At 36.9% G+C, this 8,053-nt stretch overlaps 1 pseudogene; it reads right to left on the bottom strand.

Annotated features, from left to right (window-relative positions):
* Positions 1-235: 235 nt before the first annotated feature.
* Positions 236-3,620, bottom strand: LOC104435858 (annotated as a pseudogene).
* Between the last annotated feature and the right edge of the window lie 4,433 nt (positions 3,621-8,053).

Raw genomic sequence — 8,053 nt, 5'->3', positions numbered from 1 at the left:
ATTGGAAATTCCTTAAAAGTAACAATACAAAATAAAGAAATGAGAAACAATATTTTTTTTTTTTTAGTGAGAAATGGGCTCCATCACGATCGGAAACCAAAATCTTGATTTTTTTATCTTTTCGACACGACGACTAAAAATTCAATATCAATAATCACCACAAATTTTATTATCAATTATTTATATCAACCACAACTCAAAGCCTTGAATAGCATGAGGTTCCCCGACGAATTTTATGGAGCTCGTACAACGCCCATCTATTGTATAGGCTTCAATTACAACAATTTCAAAGTCTTAGAGCTTCTAGAGCCACCCAGCCCAAAAGCTAATAATAACACATAAGTCGATAGGCTCTCTCCAATAGCGACACCTCTGTCAATAATATGCATCCCTAATCGAGGGGCACAGGGTCGAATAGTGCCCTCACAAGGTGGTCCTTTGTTTCGTTGTCAGGAAGGCCGTGTCCATCTCCGTACTGGTAAAAGCATTGAGAAGCTCGTGCAAAGTTCAGACAAGCGTCGAGAAAAGGCCCGAGCCCAAAGTAAGGGTAGTCCTCAAACACATCTTTGTTCATCCTCTTCCAGGTCTCGTGCACCATTTGCTTGACATGCTCTCGCGCGGCCTCTTCCGAGGCGCCAGTTTCATTCATGTAGCATTCTAGCGCCTTGAAGTTGTCTCCTCGTGCCAATTCATACTGACCATGAATGACATTGATGTTTCACAAACATAAATCTCAGGATCCTTATCAAACATATTAAAAAGAATAGCACGTATTTTTGAATCCATCAATGACGTGCTTTCTCTTCATAAGCAATTATACAAAAGGAGAAAGATAAACGTCAAAGTAATTTACTGATGAGGTACTGAGATCATTGTTGAGTCGAAGGATCTTGGCAGAGCAATGCATGACACTCGGGATTTTCGACACGTAATCAAGCCCCTCTTCCGTCAATTTGTCCGTGGTTAGGAAGTAGCTGCCCAATAGCATAATCGGCCCTCCGATTGAATCCAACGCATTGTCCATGTACTCCTTCAGTGTCGGTTTGATGCCCTTGTTATACCAATGGGCCTCCTTTATGTATGCCTAGCATTCATCCGCCCACTAGAGGATTGAAATTCGAAAAACGTGTCAATGACAAAGCCAGGGGACATTCTTCTCTCGTACATTTTTTGAATTCTCAGATGTTTAAATAGAAGTTTCATTACGAAAGTCAGAAGTAGAAAAGTGAGTTGCCTTGCACAGGCTAGAAATTATTAGGTGAAAGATTCAGTGAGATTACCACTTTTCGCATGTAAGGAATGGTGTTGATTCCTAGCTCTCTCATCGTCCAATACCCAATTTCGTTGGTCGTGTTGTACAAGGCCATGTAACTATCCCTTATTGTTGGAGGAAGCTTATCGATTTCTGTGATGTCCCACCTGGATAAGATATCACCATTTCAACATTTTGTAAATTTTACCAGCACCCGATATACTTTTAGTAATAACAATGAAGGTTAGTACTTACTACTACTTAATTGCCCAGACCAATCGATTATATAGAGGGAAAAAAAATCTAACTTAAAAAGTGATATGTTCAAAATACATCGGAGAATGTATATCATAGAACTATCAAAATTTGTTGTATCCCTTGTGTCATTCAGAGACTATTTAATTGCTTGCCGTTTCTCTTGGCAACAATAGTTATGAGGGAAAATGATGATAGTAATCATATAACACTAACCTAACAAGAAAATCTGTTAAGAGCTCGAGTTCTTCCAATGTTCCGTATACATCATAAACATTATCGATAAGTGTCACCATACAAGCGAGCTTCATCGTCATTTCCCTGTAAGCTGTATATTGAGGTTCAAAAACCATGGTGCAGTTCCAAAAATAGTGTTCCACCAATCTGTCTCTGAAGAAGGTCATCTTGTTTGCGCCAAGTTCAACCCACCACCTGAGAAATTTACCATGCAACAACTAAGTCGATCGAAATGCGCTCCTACATGTTTGGTGTTTGCATGAACTTATATTTAGAGTGCTTGTGTATACCTTGCCATATTGCTAACTTCCTTCTTGTGGACTGATTGCACTAGATTGAAGTCTAATTTAGCCAATCGCAACAAGGAAGGGATCATGTCTTGTTGTTTCTCATACATGTCCATGAACCACCGAGCCTCCAACTTATTTGGCCTCCAGTGGATCGGTATATCTAATGTATGACTCACGTAGCTCGCTAACATAGTGGGAACTTTGTCAAGGTTTAGATCCTTTAGATGCTTAGAAGCAAAGTTCCTCGCTTCATCAAACATGGTTTCACCTTCCAATCCATGAAAAGAAGCTTCATAGAGACCAAGAAGCCCCTTCACATCCTTATTGAGTGATTCGTTGAACGTGCCCGTCTTGTTCATAAATTGTTGAAACACATCTATATGTCCAAAAAAAAGGAACGGTAAGGTAATTTTTTATGCATCAACATGATTTGCAAAAGGGTAGCCATACGGTGAATACCTTGCCGTATGTTGTATCCATGTTGTCTAAGTAACCGGAATCCAAGGGAAACTGCATAGAGATCGTTCAAAAGCTGAGCATATCCGGTGTTGTCATAGATGGAACTTAGAGCATTTTTTATCTCCGTCTCAAAATGGTATCCTAGTCCGAGTCTTTGAACCACGTCAATGAACTCGAGCTTGGCCACCTGGTTCATCTCCCTGTTGAATAGACCCTTGATTTCTTCCTTCAACCTTTGGACTTGCTCGGCATATTTATCCTCCTAGGCACGTGAAACATTCAGAAAAATGAGATCTTAATCAAAAGTAATACATAAGCACAGTAAGCATTGTTGAGAATATGCCATTTTGATCGAGTTTATTAGTATCTCTATGGAATATTGTTATGTCGGTCGTATTCGATAGAGTGGCAGTGGTTGGTCGTATACAAAAGTACTCAAGTAGGATACATCCTTATATCTAATTCATAATAGAGTTTCGTTTTTATTTCTATGCCATTTTGGGTGTTGTGGACTCTTATCTCATCAAAGTAAAAAGAAAGTAGGGAAAAGCACCCATACGATCCTCAACTTATGTTGTTGTTTTTTCCCCTTCTCAACATGATCCTTGAAGTTAAAACTTGTACCGAGTTTTCTGCATCATACTTTCCGCTAGCTTTGACACGCGCATGAGCTTCAATTTGCCAGAACCATAGACCAAGAAATTTGATAGGGAATTCCCACAAGTTCAAGGACAAGATTGGAAAAAAAAGGAATACAAAGTTCAGGACCGAGATGTGAACATTTTCCATAGAACATACCCAGGCTAGGTATTGTGCCGTACCAAAAAGGATCATTACCGTGTAATCAACTCTGAGTGACTGAAGAAACTCGTAGTCCCACACATTAGGTTTCCAATTTGCCGACCGTCTCACGATCTCTGGATTCTCGATCGTCACGGCACATGTCACCGATTTAGCGCCTGAGGAGAAGGAGGAGGAGGAGCAACGAGGGTGTCTAAAGGACAAGAGAGAGGGTTGGTTATGGCTGATTGAGGAGGGGACGAAGCTTGTGAACAAAGCAGGAAGAGCCATTGCGAAAGTTGTAGTGAATCTCTCAGTATGCTAACCCCGCTTTATATAGATGGTGTTGTTGTTGAGCACCGGTCATAGAAAAAGTTTATAGCCTTGGAAATGCGATTATTGATTTGCATAAATAAGAATCTCGTGCTTAGGATCTACTCAAAATTTCTCGAAGGATCCCACGCATGCATTCAACTATCATCGTGATTAGAAATCTTTTTGCATCTTTCGACTAAATCTTTTTTTTTTTTTTTTAAAATGAGTCGATAAAACCTATTGTCTCCTAATAAAAGGAAATCAGCATTAGTAGACAAAAGAGAAATAGTTTGATGGCCAAATATCACAAAAATTCTGTAAGTTTTTACTTTTTCATCGGGATAAGTGTATTGAAAGTTCTAAAACTTGTCAAAAGTATTATTGATTTCTAAAACTTTCAAAAAATGCAATCAAGTCTTGAAATTTGTCACGAAAGTCCAATTGAGTCATCAATTCAAAAGTGCAATTGAGTCATAAAACTTGTCTAATTATTTCAATCAAGTCCTTCCATTAACACCTTTTGAAAGTTTTAGGACTCGATTGTACTTTTGTAATAAGTTTTAGGACTTAATTGCACATTGGTGACAAGTTTTATGACTTAATTGCACTTTTTAAAAGTTTTAAGACTTAATCGCACTTTCATGATAATTTTTTATAACTTCTAATGCATATATCCCATTTTTTTCTATTGAAAAATAAGGCAAAATTATCTAAAGAGTCCTAAACCTATTGTACAATGCTTTTTCAATATTAAATTTTTCAGTTTGACTAATTTAGTCATAAAATTTTGATGACTTTTTTAATATAATTCTCCGGGTCAATATGGGTCAGAAATCGCTAAGGTGGACGTTAATTGTCCTATGTTTGTAATTTTTTTAAAATATCTGATATTTTTATTTTATTTTTTCAATTTTGCGCAGGCCATCTTCAAGGCTCCATCGGCCTACACTAGCCCTTTCAAGAAGATGGACAATGGAAAAACAAAGAAAAGAAAAGAATAGAAAAATAAAAAATTTAAAAAAATTGTAAAAATCTTCCACGTTAGCGCTACAATAACTAGAGGGTCACATTAACTGTTGCTGGCAAATATTAGCCATATAGATTACATTGAAAAATCGTCAAAATATTTAAAGTTAAATTGATAAAACTAAAAGTTTATAACAATATTGGTCATTAAATAGGTTTAGAACTTACGAACAATTATCACTCAAAAACTGCTTCTAGTATTGTAGCACAATTTTGTGAAGACCATTAAATTGATTCATTTCATGTTATAAATTTTGTTCATTAGTCGGCATATTGTTATGTCTGCCATCGAAATGCTTTGGGTTAATGCCACGAAAAACCCAAAACCGATACATATGTGATAAATTTACTCTAAACTAATTTTTTGACCACAAAAAAACCGAAACTTATGTACCCGTGACAAATTTACTCTCCATTAATTTCCATTAAATTTTATCCACAAATTGCTACGCTATATGACACGTAATAGTTGACAGGTATACCAATTTGGAGTTTTAACCTTCGTTGTCATAAATGTACTGATTTGTGATTTTTTTATGATATTAATTCAATTAAATGGAAATTAACAAATGGTAAATTTGTCATAAATGTACCAGTTTGTGATTTTTTATGGTCAAATAATTAGCTTAGGGTAACTTTGATAAATTTATCACAAATATATTAGTTTGGAGTTTTCATGTATAAACCTAAATGCTTATTTAGCAATTTTTACTATGAGATATATTTTTTTATATATATAATAAATTTTAAATTGAAAAAAGTCACAAAAAATCCCAAAATATATCCACAATGACATATTTAGACCGAATTTTTCTTTGTGACATAAAAAAATCCCAAACCATAACATATTTACTCTAAACTTTTTCTTGTGACATCAAAACCCTTAATTTACACCCGCATGCCACATTTACTTTTTGGCAAGGTTCTAATAGATGATTTTCCAGACAAAATGATATCATTACTATTTCACTTAAAGCCATGTCAATGTCAAATTCTATTAGATGATTATTTGTCTTTTATTATCCATATAGGCAGATTTTTAACAGTACTCATTATTGGAACCTCAATAAAAGCGACAAGCCGTCTGCTATCAATCTTGCTATCAATCGCAAATATCACAAAATCCTATGTAGAGGGAGAAGCACCCCCTAAATATGGCAAAAATAATTCCCCCCAAATTCAGTCGCCCTTAATTGACAGGGTGTCGCTAATGCAAAATCAATATAAGTTTGGTTAGGGTGGCTTGGATTTATAGGGACAGGTCTAACTAGACCGCACCAAACTCGCTATCCATTTACGGTTGTCCTCCAACGCCTACAAATAGAAAATTGGCTTTTGACATGACCTTATGACGGTTGTACATTATGACCGAGCAATCATAATAAATACGCATAGCCGTTGCCTATGAATGAGTTTCAATTGAAGCTTAACAAAGGGGCCCTATACTTAAGTTGCAATATTAATGGGACGGATCTAGAACTACCATTGTTGTCAATTTAGTGAAATTACATCTACAAATAACAAAGTGAGATTCTATCCCCTCTTCTCGCCTCCATCTATATTAGCCTGTTAGAGATTCGACAAACATACTTTTTTCAGAATTCAAACTTTTTCGGAACTGTCAAAATCACTTCTTTCTACACTTGAAGCGTTGCCAAATTTTCGTTCACAAAACCCTCGTTCACGATCCTTCTAATACATCCTAGAAATCTTCTTCAACCTCACTCTGTTTGCGAATAATCATCCTCTCTAATGGCACCCAACGTTGCAAACACTGTTTCTAAGAGATATATTGGGCTGAGAAGATCACAGAGAAGAACGGCAGTGTTCTCTTCTGCTCCAAGGGGACGAGGAAGCATCGATATCACTGGAATACGAGAGTGAAGAGACGCCTCTCGTTAGACATTCGAGGAACACTTCCCCCTTTAAGCCAAAAAAACCTCCCTACTTCTTCCCCCAAAACTCCAATTCCAGGACCATCTTCTGGACCGGTTTCTGTACCTGCTTCAGAAACACCTCCAACTATTCACTCACCAAGGTTTGACAATGCCAGCGTGGTAAGGAACATGCTGAATGCACTCAAGGATAAAGATGCTATAACGGAGGATATTTTGAGTCTAGTCAACGACATCTGCTCAGTTTCTTATGAGCGAAATTGAAAATTACTCAAACCCTGCTCCTGAACTAGAAGCTCCTGTGCAGAGTCAACCAAAGAGGGCATATACCTCTCAAAAAGGCAAAGAAAAGATTGCTGAAGAACCATCAAATGTTCCACAAGAACTAGTGGAACCAGAATCGGAAAGTCGTCTGGAGGGTAAGAAAGACGATGAAAGGACGACAACTTTCATCCTCCATCGGTGTTTGCAAAGTACAATCTCTCAAATCTCGCAGGATAGTTGATTTCGATTATTTTGAAAACCATAGGCTGTTTATCTCAAAAATATTATGATGATATGAAACTGACCAAACTTTGTTATCTGAACGAATCATTTGATCCTCAGTCGGTGGCATATTTTTACTCAAACCTCTCATTTCCCTCTCCTAATGAAATGATTTTTACTGTGAAGGAAAATGTTTTTACTTTTTTTTTTGTCAGTTCTACTCTATTCCTACTCTACACTCACTCGCAGACTTATGCCCTGCCTCTTGCAGGGCGTGGGAGTCGCAACCCACTCTCGAAACTTACGCGTCCTTATCCCCATTCCCCCCTGAAAATGTTTTTACTTTGAGTGTGGAAGAATTGGCCTTAATTCCCTTTGCTTCGCTTCACCCATTTGTTAAATACCGGCTTCCCTTGAGAATGCGCACATAACTTTAACGGATAACTGCTAGCACCTAAATTTGGTAACTTTGTCTGATTATTCGTTGCAAAAAGAAAATGAGAAACTGGCAGTGATCTCTAACAGAAAATTAATAAATACATCTACATATTAATTGCATTTTTATGCATTATTAAACTCATATAATTGAACTGGACCTGAGTTAGTGGACTTGTACAGATTGGTTTCGAGCTAAATAATCTGGATTAAGCCTGTTTAAAAACAAAAAAAAAAAAATCGGCCAAGCCCATTGTCCACCCTATTGTGGCCAAAATTCCCATATGCAATGCACATGAGAAAATTTGGAAAGCAAGAAAACATATTTTCGGCCAATATGGATTTAGGAGACAACGAGATTCTAGTGCATTGGAAGAGCCAAAAAACAAATAGGGAAGAAAAGAAAAAGTTTGACAGAGAAGGGATGATTTTCAAAAGAAAAGAAAAAAAAAAAAAAAAAAAACGTTTCTTGATTTGCTCCACGATGTCATGATTCGTTCGCCACAATTTATGGGATTTCCTTGGACTACATAAAAGAACAGATTCTTCCACTGCCAGCAAAAATGTGAAAAACAGGTCCCATTTGCCATCACCTCCCTCGATAACTTCATCAAAATTCTTTA

Source organism: Eucalyptus grandis, chromosome 3 (assembly GCF_016545825.1).
Source record: "Eucalyptus grandis isolate ANBG69807.140 chromosome 3, ASM1654582v1, whole genome shotgun sequence".
Lineage (NCBI taxonomy): Eukaryota > Viridiplantae > Streptophyta > Magnoliopsida > Myrtales > Myrtaceae > Eucalyptus > Eucalyptus grandis.
This window is presented reverse-complemented; position numbering and strand designations above follow the sequence as displayed.